General features: G+C 43.0%; 1 pseudogene; it reads left to right on the forward strand.

Moving 5' to 3' along the window:
• The first annotated feature begins 257 nt into the window (after positions 1-257).
• LOC135211882 (pre-mRNA-splicing factor ATP-dependent RNA helicase DHX16-like) lies at positions 258-24,345 on the forward strand (annotated as a pseudogene).
• The last annotated feature ends 1,525 nt before the right edge of the window (positions 24,346-25,870 follow it).

Below are 25,870 nucleotides of genomic sequence, written 5' to 3' on the forward strand. Positions count from 1 at the left end.
TGGAATAAGAAAAACGATTTGAGCAAATGCATTTGCAACCTCTCAGTACGCCTGAAGTGAAAAGCAAACGTGAAATTGAGGGCAATTTCCAGTTTGACAAAAATAAAAAAAAACCTTAGAATGGTTTTCCAGGTTGTAGCAAATAAAGATGAATAATTAATACAAGAACAGAGCTCTAAGAAATAACCAAATATCATTCTACTCTTCAACAAATCTTTCTAATCGACAGAAGATGTGCCGTTGCCAAGACTGGACTAATTGCTACTACTACTACTACTACTGGTATGGATGTAAACAAACGTTGGTTGTATTGACAGCCATTTGTAACATAATATAATTTTTTTTGTGATAATAAGGACGAAGATCTATTAATTCATTGTATTTTGGACCGGTCTACGGCGAAAACTATGGTAAAATAGAGGAACTTCAGGATCCGTACGAGGAAATTTGGATGGGAAGCATTGACATGATCTAGGTTTTGGGCTACGTGGTAAGTACCTTGATCATTTCATCGGCTGGCCGAAGTTCCTGGTAGGGAAAAATGTAAAATTGAAACCTATTTAATCGAGTACAATTTGCATTTCGCCATAACTACCCAGCTTGCAAGTTTTCTAATAGTTTTTGGGGCTACCTAGGTTAACAACCGACTGGACTGGCCGAGCCACTGACGACCACGTTTGTGGCCACCCTCCGAAAAAGTACTTAAACACCGGAGATGGTCATCAGTCATGAGTTGTTGGTGGTGAGAGGAACAGCTCGAGACCTCTACTCTCCTTTCGAATTAAGTATTTTCTTCAAAGTTAGAAATTTAGGCCATATTTTAAGATTAAACAGAAGGTAATGAAAAGTGTGGCCAAACGCAGTGCACACTACCCCCCATGACACTAGAAATTTTTACTTACATCTATAAATATTTCGAAGATTGATGCCATCTTGATGTTTGCGGAGTCGCTTGTGTCAACAAACTTCCCATTTCCTGTGCTAAATCCGCACACCACTTGTACCCATAGACGCTGGGGCACTTTCGTCACAACAATCGTAAACACCGACTTCCAACCACTACTTATCCAAAGGAACTACGATTTTTAGTAGAAGAAGAAGAAGAAGATGCGTGCAATAGATAATTATATAAATAAATAGTTAAATGGCAGTATAAGGTCATGAATTGCATAAATATTTTTACATATTCATGATTATTAATTTGAAAGGTAGATCTAGGGTACTAATCCGTGGTGGTTTTTCTATGCAGTTTTACCTCCTGAACAAAAATTTTAAGTAATACTTATTTGGATGACTGTAATTAACCCCCAGTGGCCAGTACTAAACGCGGCGAAATACATTGGACGCCCCAATCCCTAGTGGATGTCGTTTCCGCGGTTACGTTCCTTGCAGTCCGTGCGGAGCTATTCTGTAGAATTACCATTTGAAAATATCATTTTTGAAAAAGTTAAAGATTCCTGACTCAAATATCAACAGTTTTGCTTGTGAACGGTACCTCCAGCATTCTTCGCGCTCTTCAATTGTTTATCAGTGTTGCCAATTGGTATGTGTTTACCCTCCAAACTGGATATAAGACTTACACAAAAAAACTGGGGGGAAAATAAGTAAAGTTAAATTAGCGTATGTGTTTGTAGTATATAGGGTAAACAATCACGGACGATCCATCGTCATCACGCTGGCGAGGCCTTATTCACTCTATATTTAATTGGTGAAACAAGAATACAATTACAACTTTAAGCATACCATTCAAAAGATTGAAGGTTTGCCATAATGTGAAATATGAAAGCCCCATACGAACTAAAGTAAATATGTGACGCTCTTGTAAAATATGTTTTCAAGGCAGTTTTGAAATCCAATATGGCAGCAATTGTGAGGCTGGCCGGTCTAACCATGGACATCCTCCATCTTTCCCAGACCTTCCCAGCACTCATTTGAACAATGTTAGCGTACCAATATGTAACATTTATTGATTTTACTCAAGATTGCAGTTGTTAATCACACAATACAAACAACATTTTGTTTTGTTTTCTATATTAGTGAAAGTATGAAACTTTTTATTCCCGGGGTCATGGTTTGAACTGAATTCACTTTTACCCCTTGTAATCGGTGGTTTTATCCTTACTGCCATCACAACTAAAACTCCACAGTGCTTATTTGATTGTAATTATACCCATTTTGGTCTTAATCACTCCACATTGCACTTGAACCATGTTGCTGTTCCTGGTTCCTAAGTACTCACTCCGCAAACACAGGTACGAGCAGCAGACGACAACACTGATTATGGGTGCAAAGCTTTATTCCCTTAATTGTTTACTTTACTCATTATTTAGTTTAACTTTACTTCAAAATGTTTATTTATTCATGTCTTATTATTTCCTTTTTGTTCATGACACTTACCTGTCGATATATATATAGCTGTATTCTCAGAAGTCCGACAGAATTTCAAAACTCCCGGCAAACGCAGTGGTCGGCCAGGTGGTTAGTACCATTCCTGCCGCTGGGAGGCAGGTGTCAGGAACCATTCCCATTTTCTATTCAGATTTTTCTCTGTCGCCGTGGTCGGTAAACAAAAAACTGTTTACAGACCTCCGCCTAGGTTTATTTTGGATAAACTCTTTGTTCACTTGAGTATTTGATTGTCTCTTGGTTTTTGAAACTTGCTCGGTGGATTGGCATACGCGATTGTGGTTTTTCATTGGATTTGGTTTTGGGTTTCTCTAATATGTCGTGGATCTTCTTCAACTAGTTTTAGAGTGTGTACCATGCTAGAGTGTAAGGTAGGCTACCGAAAGCTTCGGTGGATCCTCATACAGTATGCACGAAATGTAGAGATCATATTTGTTTGATGAATGATAGGTGTAAAGAGTGTGAAAGGTTGACTGAAAATGAATGGAAGACTTATGATTCGTATGTTCGTAAGCTTGAAAGGGATAGAATCAGAAGATCTTCCTCCAGAAGTGCTTCTGTGAAAAGTAAGGGTAGTAATTCGCATTCTAACCTTCCTGTAGAGGTTGTTACATCTAACCCTGTGTATTTTGCCTTCGGGCAATGAAGTTATTGCTTCAGAAGGTATTGCCCTTTCTTCCATCATGGAGTCAATTCGTGCACTAGAATCGAAAGTGAGTGCATTGAAGACCACAGTGAAGTGTAGTGGAAAACATTAGTGCCCCTAGTGTAGTGGAGGGGGCGTCAGATCAGTCCCATAGTGCCTTTAGGAATAGACCTCTGTCGGACTCCCAGGACTCAGGGAATGGACATGTCGAAAACCAAAGGAGGGCTACGGGAAATTCCACCGGTCTGGCGTCCCTTCAGCAGATACCTGTGGAGCTTCCAGGCTGCTGAAGCGTGTGAACGAGCACGGATATTGAAGGAGTGCTTTTCGTCCTCTGAGGCGTCCTCTCCTTACCAGGGATGGAGCTCTCAGAGGGCCTCTCACGAGGAGAACGAGATTGACACTAGGTTGCCGCACAGGCGGCCAGCGTCTTTCTCGTCCTCTTAGGAGAGGTTTTAAGGAAGGGGACGCTTCACGTCCTACTTCTCATCCTGTTTCTTCTTTCATCATCACCCGAACACTTCGAAGACTTGATGCCTAAGAAGAGATGCAGGACGTCTTCTGATGAGGACGCTTTGAGAACTATCATCATCTTAGAGTTCAAAGGAAGAAGAGGGCTTCAATTCGCCCTTCTTCACATATGATTAGTCCTCCTGAACGTGGAGCTTCACCATCTAATGAAACTCGTATAATGCAATTGCGTCAACGATTGTCGGCTTTCTTCGCAAGGGGAGAAGAGGAGCCCCAAAGACGTAGAAAGGATCTTTGGCTTCCTGTTAAAAGATCGAAACAACCCTTGTCAGCTTCGCCTCGTTCCTTAGCCCCCTCCCCTTCGTCGTCCTCTTTCTGGATTCTTCAGACTCGACCGAGAACACGCAAGTATTTCTGGAGAGAGAGTTTCCAGAAGTGGGGATGCAGACAGAAGCGTTATGTGTCGCACAGGCGGCCCTCGCTTTTGTCAGGAGGTTGAGAACGATCAAGAGAACCTCGTACCGACGTTCGCCGCCGGACTTCTGCATCAACTCGACGCTGTGCTATCATGAGAGAGCCTACCAACGCCCAGAAGTATCAGGGCGTTCGAGAAGGCTCTAAAAGTCAAAGAGAGCAATGTTTAGATTATGTGTCGGATCTTACCCTCAAGAGAGAGAAGTACTGTATTAAATATCGACGGGAAGGCTCCGTGCTTTTAGAATATGAGAACTCGCAGACAATGCTTGAAAAGAGATCGTAAGACTCACCAGGACGCTCGAGAGGACGCCCAAAGACAACGTTAAGCGTTCTAAGCGAAGTTTTTTTTAAAGACGCTGACGTCCATTAGAGCATGTCCCGCTTCAGGACGCTTTTGAGGACGCCTCTTTGATGGATAAACGTCTTATAGACGTTAGAGTCCAGCGGGATCCGAAAGCTTTCATGGACAGATGCGCGCTTCCTGCGAGTCCTAAGTCTCGCTCCCTTAGCAAGGGCGCTCGCGATGACGATAGACGCCCGACTAATCGGGATTCTCAGAAAGATAAACGTACTCAACTGAGAGGAGCTCGACAGAATCCCGCAAAAGAGGCTTTGAAGAACCTTTGCCTCTAATGACTTCGAAAGACAAGCTTTACAAGAGAGTCTTAAGTTTTCAAGGGACAACAGCGGATCATTCGCGCATGTCTCGTCTATTCCTTCAGCGGATAGAAGCTCCCCCTTACGAACAGAGCCTCAAAGGAGAAGCGCTTCCTGTTTAGCTAAAGAAACTTCGGACCGTCAAGATCAAGAAGAGTCTTCTAACGATACGCATCCTGCAGAAGAGGAAGAGCCTTCAGAAGCATCTACGGATTATAGCACGTTAACGTGCTTACTGAAGGAATTGTTTTCGGAAAAATTCCAAGCACCAGTTCCTCTCTCACCGCCATCGCAACTATCCTCATCCAAGACGAGAAAAACTCCGTGTTTTGTTAGGATGGCTTCTTCGCTTTCTACTAAAAGAGCGTTGAAGAGGATGAATGGATTGGATGGAATCAAGGAAGACGAAAGGAAAAGACGTCCTTTGTGCTTCCTCCAGCTAAGCTAAACGGGAGAGCCGGTATATGGTATGAGACCGGAGAAGAAACAGGGTTGAGACTTCCTTCGTCTGCGCAAGGTACTTCTCAAACCTGGTCGCAAGCACGAGGAGATCTTACTGTCCTCGGCTAAGGTTTCATGGACTATGCCTGAAATAGATCACCATCTAAAAGGACAGTACAGGACGTTGGAAGTATTTAACTTCCTAGACTGGTGCTTAGGAGCTTTAGGTCTGCAAGCTAAGAGCCCAGAATCAGTGTCACTAGAAGAATTATCGAGCGTCCTGTCATGTATGGATAAAGCGGTAAGGGATGGCTCAGATGAGTTAGCTGCCCACTTTACTACGGGAATATTAAAGAAACGAGTGCTTTTCTGCAGTTTTACTGCTAAATCAGTTTCTCCTACGCTGAAGCAGAGTTATTATTCGCCCCCTTTTCTTCCCATCTTTTCCTGAAAAATATCGGTAAAGGGATTTATCTGTGAACCTGAAAGAGAAAGCGACACAGGATTTGCGTCTCAACATCTAAACTTCCTGCGGCGCAATCCTTTTCTCGAGTAAGCACAAGTAACACCAAAGAAGAATTTTAAGCCCTTTCGTGGCAGAGCACCTCAAGAGCTTCTACACGAGGAAGGGGGCTTTGCTAGAGGCAGAAGCCCCCGCAAAGCAAAGGGGAAAGAAGTGACAACTTGCCTTCAGGCACCGGTGGGAGGGAGACTTTCTCTCTTCGCAGAGGCTTGGAGAGCAGGAGCAAGGACGGACCTGGTCCCTCAAGATTATAGAGAAGGGATACAAAATTCCCTTTCTCTCCATGCCTCCGTTGAGCATGAGCCTATAGACCTGTCACCATCTTATCAGCCGCAGAAGCAACAGATTCTACTCCGATTTATTAGATCAGATGATCGAGAAAAGAGCCGTAGAACGACGTGCTCTTGACAGATTCCCCAGGCTTCTACAACAGGTTATTCCTGGTTCCGAAGCAGTCTGGGGGATGGAGGCCTGTCCTATATGTCAGCAGTCTGAACCTTTTCGTGAAGAAAGAAAGCTTCAAAATGGAAACATCGCAATCGGTCCTGGGGGCCTTGAGACCAGGGGATTGGATGGTGTCATTAGATCTCCAAGACGCTTACTTCCATGTCCCCATCCATCCCTAGTTCCAGGAAGTTTCTCAGGTTCATTTTAAGAGGACACGTCTTCCAGTTCAGAGATCTATGCTTCGGACTGAGCACAGCTCCCATGATTTTCACTTTTCTCATGCGGAACGTGGCAAAGTGGCTTCACCTCTCGAAGATACGAGTCTCCCTTTACCTGGACGACTGGCTCATAAGGTCGTCATCGAGAGCAAGGTGTCTGGGGAGGCCTTCAGACTACGTTACTGTTGGCGAAATCTTTAGGCCTCCTGATCAATTACGAAAAGTCCCATCTGACCCCCAACACAGTCCATCGTGTTATCTGGGGATTCAGATGGATTCAAGTGGCTTTTCGGGCTTTTCCGTCGCTAGAATGTCAGCGGAAAGGCTTAGAAAAAGTGTCAGCCTTCTTGGAGAAGGAAACATGCTCGGCGAAGGAATGGATGAGTCGCTGGGGACCATTTCTTTCTTCGCTGGAGAAGTTTTGTTTCTCTAGGGAGGCTACATCTCAGGCCCCTACAGTTTTTCCTAGCAGAAAATTGGAACAGAAGCCTTGGCACATCAACCTCAAGGAGTTGGAGGCAATTCGCTTAGCATTCTAGCCTTTCAAGAACGAGTCATAGGCCGAGTTGTTCAGATCAACGCGGACAGCATCACGGCCCTTTCTTATATCAAGAAACATGGGGGGACACACTCTCGTTCTCTCTACAAGATAGCGAGAGAAATCCTGTTATGGTCAGAAGAGAGGAACATAACTCTCCTGACAAGATTTGTTTCAGGAGTCCAGAACGTCAGAGCAGACATTTTAAGCCGTCGAAATCAATTGATTTCAACAGAATGGACCTCTGCACATAGAGGTTATGCCAACAGTTATGGAAACTATGGTGGGTACGACCATTAGTGGACCTCTTGCCACCCTTCGAAAACGAAGAGACTGCCCCTTTACTGTTCTTACGATCATCGACCCGGAAGCAGTAGCAGTATAGACGCAATGCTTTGGGACTGGACGGGGATGGATGTATACGCCTTTCCCCCGTTCAAACTTCTGGGAGAAGTAACAAGGAATAGTTAGCAGCGTCGGAAGGAACAAGGATGACATTGGTCGCCACCATTCTGGCCAGCAAGCGATTGGTTCAACAGAGGTCATTTCCCTACTAGTGGACTTTCCAAGAATCCTATCAGTAAGAGCCGATCTTCTCAAACAGCCCCACTTCGAGAGATATCACCAAACCCGTTCGCTCTGAGTCTGACTGCATTCAGACTATCAAGAAAACTGGCAAGAGCGAGAGGGTTTTCAGGGGCGGTGGCAAAAGCTATCGCCACCGCGAGAATGAGCTTCCTCTCAATCTGTCTACCAGTCTAAGTGGGCTGTTTTTTAGAAGATGGTGTAGGAAAGAGGGCATTTCCTCCTCCAAGACCTCTGTGAGCCAACGCCGATTTCCTGTTCCATCTAAGGAATGTAGACAAGCTTGCAGTATCAACAATTAGAGGATACAAGAGTATGCTGTCAACAGCCTTCCGTAATAGAGGCCTAGATTTGACGAATGATAGGGATCTTCATGATCTTTTGAGATCCTTCGAAACATCAAAAGTTCCACAGGTTAAGACACCTTCGTGGAATTTAGACATAGTTCTAAAATTTTTAATGGTGAGTCCTTTTGAACCTTTGCACGAGGCTTCGCTGAAAGATTTAACGAAGAAGGCCCTCTTTCTAACCACCCTAGCCACTGCGAAGAGGGTGAGTGAGATTCAAGCAATTAGCAAAAATGTTGGATTTAGGGGACACATGCAGTCTGTTTCCTTGAGTCCTTCCTTTTTAGCTAAAAACGAAAATCCTTCCAATCCTGGCCCAAGAACTTTGATATCAAGGGATTAGCAGGGATCGTGTTGGTCGGGAACCAGAAAGAGTCCTGTGCCCTGTCAGAGCTCTAAAATTCTATCTGGATAGAACAAAACAAATTAGAGGTCAATCGGACAATCTTTGGTGTTCTGTGAAAAGACCTGTTTTGTACATGAACTTTCCTGTCAGATATATACTTAGCTTTACGTCTCTGACGTCACGACAGAATTCAAAACTCGCGGCACACGCGACAGGTAGGTCAGGTGATCCACCCTACCCGCCGCTGGGTGGCGGCTGTAAGAACCAATCTCCCTTTCCAGCCAGAATTTTTCTGTCGCCGGTGACGACTACACCTGTGGTTGTTACCTCCTGACAGCTTTATTCGATTCTCGTTGCCGTGATTTATTTGGACTGACTTTCGGTGAAGTACCTGATCTTGTTGGCTTGGCATACGCACTTGTGGATTGTTTTTTGGATATTGATTTGGATTTTTCTTTGATTTCAAGATGTCTGATGTAGAGGTTAAGAAATCTTCTATGTTTAGGGTGTGCTCTATGGATGATGCAAGGTGAGGCTACCGAAAACTACGGTAGATCCTCACACAGTTTGCTTTAAATGTAGAGGGAAAGAATGTTCTTTTGTTAACCCGTGTAATGAGTGTGAGAAGTTGGATGAGGGTGAATGGAAGGCTCTTTCTTCCTACTTGAGGAAGTTGGAGAAAGACAGGGTGAGAAGAGTCTTTGTCTAGAAGTTCTAGTAAGTCTCGTATTAGCGAGGTAGAAGTAGACAATCCTGTTGTAGCATTAGAACCTTCTTCCAGTTTCAGTCCTGCGCCCTGCCATGGTAACCTAAAGTACGACTACGGAAGTGGCAACCATGAGAGCCACGATCCTTAGCATGGAAAAGAAGATTCGTTCGTTGCAAGGTAAGAGTAGTGAAGGTGAATTGTGCAGTGACCCCAGTGCAGTGGAGGGTGCGTTTGATCGGCTCCTTAATGCTCCAGGCCTAGACCTCTTCCAGACTCCCAGTCCCAGTGGAGGAGGAAAGTCAACAGCCGCAGGAAGGTTAGGGAGAACTCCCACCGATCAGGCGTCCCCTCGGTAGATCCTGATGTTCGTACCCAGGCTGCCCTTGTTCGCGCGAAGAAGGAGGTATTGCGCCAATGCTTCTCTTCTTCTTCCTCACCTTCGCCTAGAAGAGGGATGGAGCGCCTCGGATTCTTCGCGACCGCCCTGAAGAGAGCCTGGAAGGCTCCTTGCGCCTTTCCTTCCAGCCCGGAAGTTTTTCCAGAAGAGCCGGAAGTGGATATCAAGAAACCCAGGACGGAGCAGGAGTTCTCGCTCATAGTAGGCTTCGAGCCTCTTCGCCTGTGGAGGATTTTGCAAGATCTCCAGCTCGGATTCTTGCGGGGCTGCAAGCTCAGATTTCGGCGCTGGCGGGCTCCTTGGTGGAGGAACGCGTCGTAAGAAAGACGTCTCTCTCCCCGTCAAGAAGTCTAGGATTCTTCGCCTGTGTTACTTCTCAGTCAGAGTCGGCTCTCTCTCTTGTATCAGCGGATGGAAGGAGGCGCTCTTTCCCTCGGCAGACGCTTGTCGTCTTCCAGGCGACAATCGCCCAAGAAGCGTTTCTCCTGGTGACTTCATTTCTCCAATAGAAAGGGATCTAGCGCCTAGTAGGCGCTCGTCTAAAGACAAGCGTACAGCTTCGTCTTCTCGCTCCTTTCCGAAGATCCTTCAATCTCCGGATAAGAGAGCCTCCTCTTTCATGGATTCGTTCAAGAGACAGAATCTCGCCTTTTGTTAGGCGCCTAGAGCCTGGTAGGCGCTACTCCCCAAGTAGACGCTCTCCCGCTCCCAAGCGCGGTGCGGAAGATAGGCGCTTTTCTCCTGATAGGCGCGGCTCTTCCTATTAGCCGCTCTGTTCAGGACAGGCGTGTAGAGCCTGAAAGATATGTCTCTGGGAGACTACCTTTTGCAGAGACCCACGAGTCTAGATCTAAGTTTGTGGAGCATGGTAGACGCCGGTCTCCTAGTAGGCGATCTTCTCCAGGGCTTCGCTCTCCTGTAATAGGCGCCAAGAGCCTAGTAGGCTTTCGCCTCATTGTAGGCGCAGTTCGCCAGGCAGCACGCTCTCCTTTGGACAGGCGCATGGATCCTGTTAAGCGCCTTGCAACATAGTAGGCTCTCCTCTCCTAGCAGACGCTCCCCTTTGGACTCCCGGGATTCTAGAGTAGAACTTAAGGACCAAAGAGGACGCACTCATCAGAGTAGGAAGGACTCATTCGAGAGGAGCTCTCCAGAAGCTTTGGCTTCCCCTGTTAGGCGCCAGACTGCTGCCAGACACTCCCTAGACAGACGCACTTCTTTAGAGAAGTCCAACTGCTCTCGTAAAGAAGCAGAGGGTTCTTCAGTGGATGAAGTGGAACCTTCAGAAGAGGATTTAGTGAAGGACTCTTCAGTTTCGTCCTATAAGATCCTTACAGATCTCCTTCTTCAAGAGTTTGGAGACTCCCTTACTCCCGTCGCTCCTCCGTCTCCTCTCTGTATTGCTCGACTTCTAAGAAGACGAAAGTTTCCTCTTGGTGTGAGGATGAAGCCAACCATCTCAATGGAAGAAGGCTTTGAGAGGGTTTGGTGATTGGCTGCTTTCTAAGGAGGAGAAAGGGAAGACTGTGTTTTCTTTCCCACCTTCCAAGCTTACGGGCAGACTAGGTTTTTGGTACGAGTCTGGAGAACCCCTAGGCCTGGGTCTTCCGTCATCTGCAGACGCGGACTCTCTTCACTGGTGGAGCAGCACGACGCTCGGCTCTTTTGTCTGCTAAGACTACCTGGGCTATGAACGAGCTCGACCACCTGTTGAAGGGAATGTTCAGAGTCTTGGAAGTCTTCAACTTCCTTGACTGGTCTTGGGGGTCTTGGCTAAAAAGACTCAGAAACCGGATTCTATTTCGCCAGAAGATCTCAACAGTGTTCTAACGTGCAATTGATAAGGCAGTTAGAGATGGATCGAGCGAAGTAGCCTCCCTGTTTGGAGCAGGGGTCCTAAGAAGAGATCAGTCCTTATTTACTCTTTTTGATTTTTTGACAAAGTCCGTCTCGCACTGCCCAAAGAGCCTCGCTTCTGTATTCGCAGCTCTCGCCTCTTCTCTTCCCGAGAAGAACCAAGGTCCACATCTCAGGATCTATCTCTGCGAAGGCGACTCAGGACATGCTCGCTCAGTCGGCACGGAAGCCTAGGACCTCCTTCCAGACGAAGACGAAGAAGGAGACTCCAGCTAGACAGGAGCCCTTTCGAGGGGGCCCTCCTTCTAGAGCCTCTACCTCTAGAGGTAATAGACCATTCAAGAGAGGTAGATCCTTCTCACGCTCTTCCAGAGCTAAGAAGTAGGAAGTAGTCCTCCAGACATCAGTAGGTGCCAGGCTTCTAAGATTCTCGGAAGCCTGGGGCAAAGAGAGGAGCGGACAACTGGTCCCTCTCGATTATCCGGAAAGGATACCTGATTCCCTTTACGGAAAGACCACCGTTGACGACGACTCCGAGGGAGTTGGTGGCCAGGTACAGGGATCCCATCATGAGCCTCGCTTTAACACAGGCAGTGGAACAAATGTTCGAGAAAGAGGCTATAGAGCTAGTGAGCGACCCATGCTCAGCGGGCTTTTACAACCGCCTTTTTCTAGTTCCAAAAGCCTCAGGAGGATGGAGACCGGTTCTGGATGTAAGCGCCCTGAATTTCTTTGTAGAAAAGAGGAAGTTCGCCATGGAGACGACATCCTCAGTGTTGGCGGCCCTTCGTCCAGGGGATTGGATGGTGTCCCTAGATCTTCAGGACGCTTACTTCCATGTGCCTATCCATCCTTCTTCAAGGAAATACCTCAGGTTCATGATGGGAGGAGGATATTCCAGTTCAGGGCCTTGTGTTTCGGCCTTTCAACAGCCCCTCAGGTCTTCACAGGCCTAATGAAAAATGTAGCAAGATGGCTACACTTGGAGGGAGTCAGGGTGTCCCTTTACTTGGACGACTGGCTAATCAGAGCCAAGTCACAGAAAAGATGTTTGGAGGACCTACAAAAGACTCTTTTCATGGCAAGTTCTCTGGGACTTTTGGTGAACTTTCAAAAGTCTCAGTTGATCCCCAGTCAAGATCGTATCTATCTGGGGATTCGGATGGCTTCTCTGGATTTTCGGGCTTTTCCGTCTCCAGAAAGGATAGCCCGAGGGTCAGAGAAAGTCAAAGCCTTCCTAGAGAAAGACGTATGCACAGCGAGGGAGTGGATGAGTTTTGTTGGGGACACTATCCTCGGTTGGAGCAATTCCTTTTCTCTAGGAAGGTTGCACCTCAGACCTCTCCAGTTCTTTCTACATCGAAACTGGAGGTGTCGTTCGCAAAACCTAGAGTTCTCCTTCGAGATCTCAAGAGAAATCAAGAAGGACCTCTCTCTGTGGGCCAACCCTCTCAGGTTTGCAGAAGGGATGTCCCTTCACATTCCGAACCCCCCACCCCAACCAAGTGTTGTATTCCTGACGCGTCGGAAAACAGGTTGGGGAGCAACGCTCGGCTTCAAGAGAAAGTGTCAGGCACCTGGAATATGCTGTGGGCAGAGGAAAGGAAGATTTGTCTCCTTACCAGTTAGTATAGGGAGAAAAGAACGTCAGAGCAGACCTCCTAAGCAGGAAAGATCAAGTCCTGCCTGCAGAGTGGACTCTTCACGAGGATGTTTGCCAGGACCTGTGGAAGCTTTGGGGCAGGCCTCATATAGACCTCTTCGCCACAGCCAAGAATGCGAGGATAGCAACTACTGCTCTCCGATATCGGACCCGAGGGCAGTGTCGATAGACGCTTTTCTCCTAGATTGGAAGGGTCTAGACATGTCTATGCTTTTCCTCCATTCAAGATACTGGGAGAAGAGACTCAAGAAAAATTTGCAGATCGGAAGGCAGCAAGGATGACCGCTGGTAGCCCCGTTCTGGGCCGCACAAGTATTGGTTCAGAGAGGTATTGGAATGGTTAGTAGACCTTCCGAGAACATTACCACAGAGGATCGATCTGCTCAGACAACCCCACTACTTAGACAGGTATCACAAAAACCTCCCGCTCTAGATCTGACTGGCTTCAGACTGTCAAAAGTTTGGTCAGAACGAGAGGGTTTTCTGCAAGAGTTGCAACGGCTATCGCAGCAGCAAGAAGGCCTTCTACCCTTAGAGTCTACCAATCGAAGTGGGACGTCTTTCGACGATGGTGTAGGAACCATCACTTTTCCTCTTCCAGTACCTCTGTAACCCAAATAGCAGACTTCTTACTTTTCCTTAGGGAGAAAAGTGGACTGGCGGTATCAACCATTAAAGGTTATCGTAGCATGCTGTCTGCAGTGTTTAGGCACAGAAACTTAAACACATTTCAGAAGTACAAGGACCTTCATGATCTAATAAGATCTTTTTGAAACATCCAAAAAGGTTTCGCCAGAGATCCGAGTTGGAATCTGGATGTAGTGCTACGTTTCCTGAGGTCCCCTAGTTCGAACCGCCTCAGTCTGCCTCGTTTAGAGACCTCACGAGGAAGACACTTTTTCTCATGGCATTGGCTTCCGCAAAGAGGGTTAGTGAACTCCATGCATTAGAAGGAAATGTGGGATTCAGAGGAGATGCAGCTATCTGTTCATTCCTACCTTCGTTCTTGGCTAAGAACGAGAACCCCTCAAATCCTTGGCCTAGGAACTTTGCAGTCCAAGGCTTGTCTGCATTAGTAGGCGAGGAAGCAGAGAGGCACTTTGCCCAGTACGAAGTTTAAAGTTTTATCTGCAGAAAAAGAAAAAAAACTTAAGGGCAATGATGTCAACCTTTGGTGCTCTGTAAGAGATCCAAGGAGGACTCTTTCGAAGAATGCGCTTTCTTTCTTTATCAGAAGCCTGGTGAAAGAAGCACATGCGATATGTGATGAAAGTCAATTCAAAGTTCTTAAGGTCAAAGCTCATGAGGTAAGAGCTATTGCTACGTCATTGACTTTCAACAAAAACATATCCCTGAGTAATATTATGAAGGCAACATTCTGGCGTTTGCAACTCAGTCTTCGCAAACCACTATCTGAGAGACGTCAAAAATTATTAACGTATGAAAAGTGCTTCGCGTTAGGCCCGTACGTATCGGCGGATTCGGTGCTGGGGCAGGGAGCTGAGACATATCCTTTGTAGTATATATTTTCCCCCTTGTTAGGTTGTAAGTTTTTGGTTGTTTGAAAGAACATGCGGGTAGGCATGTCTTTCATTTCGTAGGTCTAACAATGATTAGATTGGTTAGGTGATCGGTTTATGTTTGAGCTCCTTGCAATGATAGTGGTTTAGGTTCTGTCATATAAGTGGGCGAATCCCCGTTGACAGATCCTGCTCGGATTCTATCAAGTAAGCGGGGATAACCAAATCCCTTTGATAGACCCAAAGAGTCTGTCAGCTGTAGGTCACGCCCTCGCTGAAGCTCTTCAGGCAACGCAGACTCATAGACAGTAACTACGAAGTCTTCTGCTAAACAGGTAAGAACCAAGGTTGGTATTTTACATCCTACCACTAGTGTTGTTTTCCCCTTTTTTCCATATTTATATTGCTGTCTCTTTCCCTCCACCAAGGGTGTCAATCAGCTAAGTATATATCTGACAGGAAAGTTCATGTACAAAAATGTTATTGTTAGTATACAATAAGGTTTTGTACATACTTACCTGGCAGATATATACGATTGATGGCCCGCCCAGCCTCCCCTCAGGAGACAGGTGGAAGGAAAAATTCTAGCTGGAAAGGGAGATTGGTTCTTACAAGCCGCCACCACCCAGTGGCGGGTAGGGTGGATCACCTGACCTACCTGTCGTCGTGTGCCGCGAGTTTGAATTCTGTCGTGACGTCAGAGACGTAAAGCTAAGTATATATCTGCCAGGTAAGTATGTACAAAACCTTATTGTATACTAACAATAACATATTTACCAATGTCTAAGAACACCTTAGCGTTCTTCTTGAGAGCCAAAAACCATCAGGGAGGCCCATTCGTCCTGCCCAGATAGTGATCTGACAATTTTGAAAGTCAATGCTCATGAAGTTAGAGCTGTCGCAACTTCGATGGCATTTCAGAAGAATATGGCACTCAGTGACATTGTGAGCACCACATTTTGGCGAAGCAAACTCTGTGTTCGCTTCACACTACCTCAGGGATGTGAAAGTGACATATGAGAATCTGCTTTTCGCTTGGACCATACATATCATCAGATTCAGTTTTTGGGTACGGGAAGCGGCACGAATCCTATCCTTTAGAAAATGGATAGGTGTGCTTTTGTTTTATGGTTGTTGGTTTTTTGGTTGTAGGGTCGACCGCTAGAGGCGGACTTCCCTTTATTTTAGCCTTAAAGTTTCGGGGACTAACTTTGCTAGGCTAGGTCAGGTGGTGGTTTTTTCTTTGCTTCGCTGCCCTTAAAGTATGGTCAATATGGTCTAGACACATTGTGGTCACGCCCCCGTTGTCAGATCATCTAGATCTCACCAGCTATACAGGTCACGTCCTTGCTGGAGACTCTAGTAAAGCAAAAGCAGACTTGGGTGACAGTAATCACGAAGTCAGCTATGCTAACAGGTAAGGAACCAAGATGTCTATCATCTGCATGTGAAATGTTTCCCAAAACCTTTATTCTGTCCCTCCCCACCTCCAATGGTGGGATTCAGCTATATATATATCTGACAGGTAAGTGTCATGAACAAATGATATTGTTATGATACAATAAAGTTTGTTCATACTTACCTGGCAGATATATATAATCAAGTACCATGCCCAGCCTCCCCTCGGGGACAGTGACATTAAAAAACTCTGAATAGAAAATGGGAATGGTTCCTGACACCCGCCTCCCAGCGGCGGGAATGGGTACTAACCACCTGGCCGACCACTGGCGTTTGCCGGGAGTTTTGAAATTCTGTCAGACTTCGGAGAATACAGCTATATATATCTGCCAGGTAAGTATGAACAAACTTTATTGTATCATAACAATATCATTTTTTGCAACCCAAATTAACCCAGAAAAATTACAAATATTTCAGATGTATAATTACGAGCAGACGACGCTAGGAAAAAAAAATGACTCATCGTTGACAATCTAGTGGAGTGTCACACATATGCCAATGCATTTACAAACTGTTAACCCCTAATTCTAGTTGTCATAGTAATGCGTAATGATAAAATTGCTGTAATATGTATATATACTACAAATAGATATGCTAATTCACTTATTTCCCCGGTTTTGTGTAAGTCTCATACCCAGTTTGGAGGGTAAACACATACCAATTGACAACACTGATAAACAACGGAAGAGTGCAAAACGCCGCAAAGAATGCCGTAGTCCCCTTCGGTAAGTAGCTATGGTTAGAGGTCAGCTGTACGATTGTTGTGATGAAAGTGCCCCAGCGTCTACGGGTACAAGTGGTGTGTGGATTTAGCACAGGAAATGGGAAATTTATTGACACAAGCAACTCCGCAAACATCGACATGGCATCAATCTTCTAAATATTCCAAGTGTAAGCAAAAATTTTGAAAGCGGTGGTGGTATGGGCACTGCGTTGGCTACCCTTTTCATTACCCTCTGCTTAAATCTTAAAATATGGCCTTAATTTCTAACTTTGGAGAAAATACTTACTTCAAAAGGAGAGTAGAGGTCTTTAGCTCCTTCTCTCACCAACAACTACTCGTGACTGATGAACATCTCCGGTGTCAGGACGCGTTAAAAGTACTTTTTTTTTGGTCCAGGGTGGCCTGGCTGTGGTAGTCGGTGAGTTGGCCAGTCCACGCTGTGTTTTACCCTATACATATTAGAGCAATTTTATCATTACTGCATTACTATGACAACTAGAATTCATGGAAACAGTTTGTAAATGCATCGGCGTATGTGTGAAGCTCCATAGATACCAACAATGAGTCATTTTGCCGTCGTCTGCATAAGTACTTTGGAAATATCTGTAATTTTTTGGGATTAATTGGTTGCCAAAAAGGGATAATAGACACGAATGAAATAAACATTTTGAAGTAACAAAACGAAAAGTAAATGTAAACAAAGTAAAGTTGAACTAAATAATGAGTAAAGTAAACAATTAAGGGAATAAAGCTTTGCACCTCATAAACTGTGTACTCTTGTGCTGCCCCATAACTGGTGTTGGTGGAGTGAGCACTTAGGAACCAGGAACCGCAGCGTGGTTCAAGTGCAATTTGGAGTGAATTAAGACAAAATGTGTATACGTAATTACAATTAAATAAGGACTGTGGAGTTTCAGTTGTGATGGCAGTGAGAATATAAAACCACCGATTATAAGGTAAAAATGAATTTCAGTTCAAACCACACCCCGGGAATAAAAAGTTTCATATTTTCACTAATATAGCAACAAAAGTTGTTTTATTGTGCTGATTACATCCACAATCTTGAGTAAGATCAATAAACATTATATATATAAGCTAACATTGTTCAAATGAGTGCTGGGAAGGCTGGGAACGATGGTGGATTGTCTGTGGTTATGAACGGCAAGTCACGCGGTTGCCGCCATATTGGATTTCAAAACTGCCTTGAAAAACATATTTTTAACGAAGAGCTCACATGCTTTTAGTTCGTAAGGCGCTTTCATATTTCACATTTTGTGGACGAAACTTTAATCTTTTGAATGGTATGCTTAAAGATGTAATTGTATTTTTTGTTTCACCAATTAAATATCGAGAGTGACTAACGGGCTGAGCCACGCGATGACGATGGATCGACTGCGGTGTTTCCTCTATTTTAACAAAACTTGCATTACCTATGCTTTCATACATCCCTACAAAATCGAACAGATTACCTAATGAGGGACCACAGGAGAAACTGATTTTTGCATTGGGGGGAGGGAGCGGGGTTGGAATACTCATACAACTACGTATTGGGTTATGCTGCCAGTTGTTTATGTAGGCTAAGGCATGCTAACCTAAAACTAGATTGCCAAGATGAGGTCCTGCTTAACCAATATTCAGTTACCTACAAGGAAAATAAGTGAATCATATGTTTTTCCCAGTGTTTACCTTTTTTTTTTTTATGTATTTATAACCATTAATTTTTAAGCAAACCATACGTTTTTGTGTTTCCATCCCCTGTGGGAAGCCCCACTGGGAAATGCTGGTTTATGAGAGGGAGAAAACCAAAAATGAGCCTAAAGTTATAAGAAGTGCATAAATCATGACATGATATTAAAAAAATTCATAGTTCATGATGACTGTCAGCAATAAAAAGACCAAAAACTGTGGCTGACTAGGGTATATGTTAGTTTTACCAGTACCACCTGAGCTAATTAACAGCTCTCCTAGGGCTGGCCTGAAGGATTAGATATTTTTACGTGGCTAGGAACCAATTGGTCACCTAGCAACAGACCTACAGCTTATTGTGGGATCCGAACCACACTATATCGAGAAATGACTTTCTATCACCAGAAATAAATTCCTCTGATTCCGCGTTGGTCAAGCCGGGAATCGAACCTCGGACCACCGGATTAGCAGCCAAGTGCAAAAACACTCGTCCAGCGTGGAACTCATGGCATGAATAAATAGAATAGAAAGTTACAGGGATGGATGATCCTAAAGTAAAATTCCGTAACCTAATCTAACCCAGGCACTGGACCTTAAAGCACCGTAAAAGTCCCAGAGTTATCTTTCAATTCAAGTACATTATTTTTCACATGGAAATAATTTATAAAGTTCTAAAGGTGAAGCAGCTGATTGAAATTTTGTATTTAAAATTGAGGACAATTTAGCAAATATATTGATATTTCATAAAGATACTTGAACCTACTCACATTTGATGTCATTCTATGTTGATTCTCAGTGTTACTTTTAGTAATAGAAATGTCAAAGTAATATTTTGTATGATTTGACAATGAGAGGGGAGGATTATAACAAGATATTTATGCTTTTTTTTATTTTTTATAAGATTTATAGTTGGGGGATTTTGGCTTTCTTATCATCATAAAAAACTATATCTTACTTTTACCTTTTCAGGTCAGTCAGAACACAAACAACCATGAGTGACAGTTTGAAAGCGTGGGTTAACCACAGGCTTCATGATGTCTTGGGGATGAGTGACTCGACTGTTGCAGAGTACCTTCTGCGACTAGCTCAAAAACAACCCAGCAAGAAGCATATTGTGTTGGAATTGCAGAACGATATTGATGTGGACAGCGACGTTGAAAAATTCATAGGGGAAACTCTGGGATAAGTCAGAGGTATTGTATAGAAATCTGCATGTGACTTGTAGTCATTATGTTCTGATACTTAGTGCTAAACGTCAGTTTGTAGGTAATGTTTGTATTTAAATTTGATATGACTGAACAGAGACCGTGTTAATGCTTGTGACTGATGTAAGACTTTATTCTTTTGGTATTTACCGAGGTATGAATGAACTTTAATACCAGACCTAGTTTCCTAAGTACTTTTGGAAACCTAAGTACTATACCATAGCTTTAAAGCCTTTATTCAAGGGGGTCCTTCTCATAATTCAAATAGCTGAATGTGCTATGATAAGAAAACTGAAGTTATTGTTTCAGTGTCAGGAATATAAAAGAGCAGTATTTCCCCTCTCAGGTAGCCAGTTTGCATATTTATTCTGTTGCTTACTTTGATGATTATCTCCCTAAATTGGCTAAAGGGTTTTGGAATTCTTTCCTATATTGAATCTAAAAAACCTGTTCTAAGATTTGGTTGTTAAAAGCTTGTTAACAAAGTGCAGCAGGTGGATGAAAAGTAGGAATACCTACACCATTCCTGCTCTTTTTGAAAGCTTCTTAGTGGATCACTTGACTGTTTGAAGACTTTACTGAGTTTTCTGGACTTTTGGTTTGTGCTTTTCGTTTATATGATGAATGCAAGTTTTATTCCTGAAAGTAGATAGCCTGGGAGAGAGCATGTATTCATGGACACATTTTGACTTCATTGAATGTCAGTCCTCATACATATCGTTCCTTTAAGAGTGGTCAGGTATGCGTGGAAATTATTCCTGGCTAGGAGTGTGGTCATTGATCTTTCCAGTGACAGAAGTATGGGACCAAGTGTAAAAAGTCTAAAGGTAATGTAGCCCACTTTGCTCGGACATGCATTCTTGCTTTGATTTTGACTGGTGATCTGTTGCATGTGTGTTAATACCAATCCTGTTCCTCCCTGGTCTGTCACCTAGTACTGTACCAGTTCTGGGAAATCCAGTTCTGCTGCTGGTCCTAGGTCTGAGGACAAAAATATTGGCAATGCCAGGCTACTCATGCATCACTAAAGATGTAAACAAAACAAAAGACATCCAGTAGTTAGCAATGTAACATCAAAATTGGAATTGCTAGATCTGTAAATTAATGTAAAAGATTGAAGAAGTCGTCCGCCTTAAAATAGGTATGTGGTTAACTGGACATAATTTTGAATTTTCAATTTATTCAGAACTGCCAAAAATAGTGCTGTAATACGTACTACTCTTCAAGATAAATTACAAGGAGCTAACTAGTCTGAAGTACAAGAAGAAAAAACAAATTTATCCCTTGCTACAGTAGTTCTTCAAAGATGACATGCTTCCAGATTTTTTGTAGAAAGTGTGTATACAGCATTATGTAATATTTTAAAATGATTGACAGTGGTTTTCAGGGAAAGGTAATCAAAGATGTATAATATTTGGTAGGTTTGGTTCCAGACAGTCAAGAAATCAGAGATATATGTTGTGTGTCAGGAAGCCTTGCTAGTATGTAAAGGTTTAAGCATCCTGTAGGCTCTCCAGACTAATCTTGAAGAAGGCATAGGGTTTGTAAGATGGTGAGTAACTGGTTAGCTTAGTGTAATTATCTAAAGGGACATTTGAGGGAGTGTTAGGAAAATAAATAAGTGACTTTGACACAAAGGCAAGTAGAGTATCATAATTTTATCAGAGGAACAATAATTCTGAAGTTTTCCTTCACCATATAGTTTTTGGTAAGGATGGGTGTTGTGGTGAAACAAACTGGATTTGATACAAATCATTACTAAAGGTTTAAAATCCATACAAAACTATTCAAAATCTTTAATCTTGAAATTGTTTCATTCAGTCTGTTGTCAATGATGACCTATCAATTGATGTTTCTATACTTATTCTCTCTCTGTATATTACAGGTGGCAGTGATAATACCTCCGGTGCTTCTGCCCCAAGTGCACAGAGTTCAAAATCAAAGAAAAGACCTTTGAAGAAAGAGAGTTCAGATTCTGAAGGAGAGGGCCCAGCTCTAAAGATTAAAAATAGAGCTCCGGAGGAAGAAGATGAGGAAACCAAGAGAATTCGAGATTTACAAGAAAGAGATGAGTATGTGGACAGGCTGCGCCAGCGAGATGAAGAACGAACTAAAAATGTGGCGAAAAGGGCAACCAGAAAGCTTTTGAAGAGGCAGCCAAAAGACTACAAATGGAAAAGGAGGACCGAGTGAAGATTCTGCCAAAACTTAGAGTTGAGTCTCGTAGGAAGTATCTTGATAAGCGCAAGGATGACAAACTGAAAGAGTTAGAAGAAAATATAATTGATGATGAGTACCTCTTTGATGAACAAACCCTTACTGAGAGAGAGAAGAAAGAGAGGGAATATAAGAAGACAGTTCTTCAGCTAGCCAAAGATTATGACAAGGTTAGGGAAGCTGAAAATGTACAGCGATATGTCATGCCGGAGGAAGGAGCCAGCGTAGATGACAATATGTAGAGGTAGATGAAAGGGAAAATAAGCATGGATTTGAGCAGAAAAAAGTGGGAGGAAGACCAAATGAGAGGTACCTCTCTCTCCTTTGGTGCCAAGGACAAAGCAGTTTAAATATCAGGAGCATGGGGAAAGAATACAATCTTGTTTTGGAAGACGAAATAGAATTCATCAAACCCTGCCTGCCTGGAAGGTACACGTAAGAAGAAACGCAAGAAGAAAAAGAAACTTGAGGAAGAAGAATTATCAAGCTCTTCATCAGAAGAGGAGGATGAAGAGGAACCCAAAGAGCCAGAACCTCAAAAGAGACAAATGACTTTAGATGAAGTGAGGAAAAGCCTCCCCCCCCGGTTTATTCCCTTTTAGAGAAGCCTTACTAGATGCAATTAATGAACATCAGGTTTTGATCATTGATTGAGAGAAACAGGGTCCAGGTAAAACTACACAGGTCCCTCAATATTTATACGAGTCTGGCTTCTGTGATGACGGTAAGAAAATTGGCTGCACACAGCCCAGGAGAGTGGCTGCGATGAGTGTCGCCTCTCGTGTATCGCAGGAAATGGGGAAGAAGCTTGGGTAATGAAGTTGGATACAGCATCAGGTTTGAAGACTGTACAAGTGAGCGCACACGAATCAAGTACATGACTGATGGTATGTTGCTGAGAGAATTCCTCATGGATCCTAGCTTAGAAGGTTATAGTGTCATGATTATCGACGAAGCTCATGAAAGGACGCTCCACACTGACATCCTGTTTGGTCTCTTGAAAGATATAACAAGGTTTCGCAGTGACCTGAAGCTTCTCATCTCGAGCGCACACTGGATTCAGCAAAATTCTCCGACTTCTTTGATGAGGCTCCATCTTCCGTATTCCTGGAAGACGCTATCCTGTCCAATTTATTTACACAACAAAAAGTCCCAGAAGCCAATTACATTGACTCTGCAGCTGTAACAGTATTACAGATCCATATAACTCAACACCTAGGTGATATACTTGTGTTTTTAACAGGTCAGGAGGAAATTGAAGCTTGTCAGGAGATACTGACCGAAAGAGTTAGGGCACTTGGTACTAAGATTCGAGAGTTAATTATTTTACCAATTTATGCAAATTTACCCTCTGAAATGCAGGCAAAAATCTTTGAGCCCACTCCTCCAGGTGCAAGGAAGGTAATTTTGGCTACCAATATTGCTGAGACATCTTTAACGATAGATGGCATTGCTTACGTCATAGATCCCGGTTATTCTAAGCAGAATTATTTTAATGCTAGAAGTGGAATGGAATCCCTGATAGTTGTGCCAATATCTAGAGCTTCAGCTAACCAGAGGGCAGGAAGAGCTGGTAGAGTTGGTCCAGGAAAATGTTTCAGACTTTATACACAGTGGCCTTTGAGAATGAGATGGATGAAAATACCATCCCAGAAATCCAGAGAGTGAATTTAGGCATGTAGTTTTGCAGCTGAAGTCTCTAGGTATCCATGACCTCATCAACTTTGATTATCTCGATCCCCCTCCAGCGGAAAGTCTTATTCTCGCTCTGGAACAGCTTTATGCCTGAAGGCTTTAAACCACAAGGGAGAGCTCACTTCCTCTGGGAGGAAAATGGCTGAACTTCCAGTTGATCCTATGATGTCAAGGATGATTCTTGCAGGTGATCAGTACAAAGTTGTTGAAGAAATATTAACTATTGCAGCCATGCTTTCAGTGAATGGTTCCATATTCTACCGACCAAAAGACAAGGCCATTCATGCAGATACTGCGCGCAAGAATTTCTTCCACCCAGACGGGGACCACTTAACCTTGATGAATGTGTATATTGAGTGGGCAGGAACTGAATACTCGTCGCAATGGTGCTACGAAAACTTCATTCAGTATCGATCACTGAAACGAGCCAGAGACATTCGTGACCAGTTAGAAGGCTTGATGGAGCGTGTGGAGGTGCCACTTTCATCAAATCCAGGGGATTCTATAAACATAAGGAAAGCTATTACCTGTGGCTATTTTTATCACATTGCTAGGTTTAGTAAGGGAGGCATGTATAAAACTATCAAGAAAAGCCAAACAGTATTGTTACATCCACAGTCATGTTTGGTGGAAGATTTACCAAGATGGGTTTTGTATCACGAGTTGGTTTTAACAACAAAAGAGTACATGCGTAACATCGTAACAATTGATGGAAAATGGCTACTCGAAGTAGCGCCCCATTATTACCGGGACAATGAAATTCAGGATTCAACCAATAAAAAGATGCGAAGGTGGTTGGAAAGGCCAAAGAAGAAATCTTTGTAAAAGAATATAATTAATATGTGAGGTTTCAGCACTTTGAAAATATTTTCATTTTCAGGAAAGGTCATCATTGTTGTACTGTACTCTATACTGTACTTTGCTTGTACAAATTTTAATTTTACTGGTAATTTTGTGCAATTCAGTGTACTTTTGTTAAATAGTTTTATTTATATTTTAGCATGTACAAAAACACTCAGAATCCACATTGTAAACACATGGCTCTGTTTTCAAGTGTTTCTTAAGGATATGTAGTGTTAAACTTTAAACTGTAATTCCACACTAAGAGTAATGCTATTTGGTTGGTGTACAAATATAAAGAAAAAGCAATGTCCTTTATTATTTACTACAGCCTTTTGAGTTTTGTAGCCTTCCATAATAGAATTATATTATACATCATTTCTTCTATAATGACGAAGTACAATATTGTAATTATCTCTTCACAAGCATATTTTTATGGAAGATTTCTATTAAAATATTAAAGTAAACACGTTATTTGTTGTAATAACCTGCTAACCAGTTATACACTGATAACTGCACATTACAAAAGTATCTTTAGAAGTTTTCACTATTATAATTGTATTAATGTTACAGATCTCGTAAGTGCTATCTGCAGTTATGTTTATCCTGGTTGCTGTTGTGGCCAGCAATTATTTTAACATTACTGGAATGGTTAATTCCATAGAACAAGATAGAAGTATCGAAAAAAAAAATGTTACAATTGAGAAATCAAGCAAATAAACATTTATAATAATTCTAAAGTAACCGAACTAGAGCATAAAGACATTTCTACTCATGCCTCTTGCCAAAAAATGGATCAAATTTCTAAAATAGGAAATTTGTAGGAAGAGACTAAAGAGATTGAATAAAAAATAAAAAAAGGGTAGACAGCAATTGTTTGGGGGTCAGTAGGGATATGATGAAAAACCTACTGTAATGACAGTGCACGTTTATGGATGTGTTCAAATACCACTAGTATATATAAATCTCGATCTAAGAAATCTTGAAGCCAAGAGTAAAGTTCATAACATACTAGAGTGAAGAAACTAAACCGTTAATTGGTTTTATTTTGAAAAGTACGAACACCAAAATGTGGTCAGCACCAGAAACCTAGGAAAGGGCATACGTATAATGCAGCAAAAGAAATATGTGTGGCATCGAGGAAGGCTGTACAGAAAGAGAGACATGGTGGAGGACTCAAGCTGTAACAAAAGGCAACTGAATATAGTGAGAGCCTTCAAGCCCAGGCATTAGGGTCCTCGAGCTTTAAAAAAATAAAAAAGGGGGTGGGGGGCGGAAACAGAAGCGGTGTCTTCAGTAGAGAAATTAGATATGCCCCTAACTCATATCTCTTCCATTGACCTCTCTCCTTAACTCCCTTCCGGACATATACCCCTAATTCAGCATGCAGCTTATCACCTTTTCCCTATCCGAAATATCTAGTTATCATTGCATAGCCACACCTAATCTTTAATAAACAATTTATTGTATCTTTTATAACGTTGTCGAGAGCATAAAACAGCTAGGACATCTGCTCTAAACTGTCCAGCTAATTAAAGTGATGCTGAAAACGAGGAAGAGGGAATCATGGAATATACAAAGATATAAATGAAACAGCAGCAGGCATCGATGACTCTCTCAATCACTTTCGACAGCGCGTTTGGAATACTTTTTCCGCTTTAATAATAAACCTGATATGTGCAGCGATAATAACCATTCATTTTGAAGGGGAGGTATCGATGGCAGGTGTACCAATTCTCCAATTAAGATAAATATACTTAAACCATTTATAAAGGTTGGATTTTACATGACTGTACG

This window comes from Macrobrachium nipponense, chromosome 40 (assembly GCF_015104395.2).
Source record: "Macrobrachium nipponense isolate FS-2020 chromosome 40, ASM1510439v2, whole genome shotgun sequence".
In the NCBI taxonomy this organism is placed as follows: Eukaryota; Metazoa; Arthropoda; class Malacostraca; order Decapoda; family Palaemonidae; genus Macrobrachium; species Macrobrachium nipponense.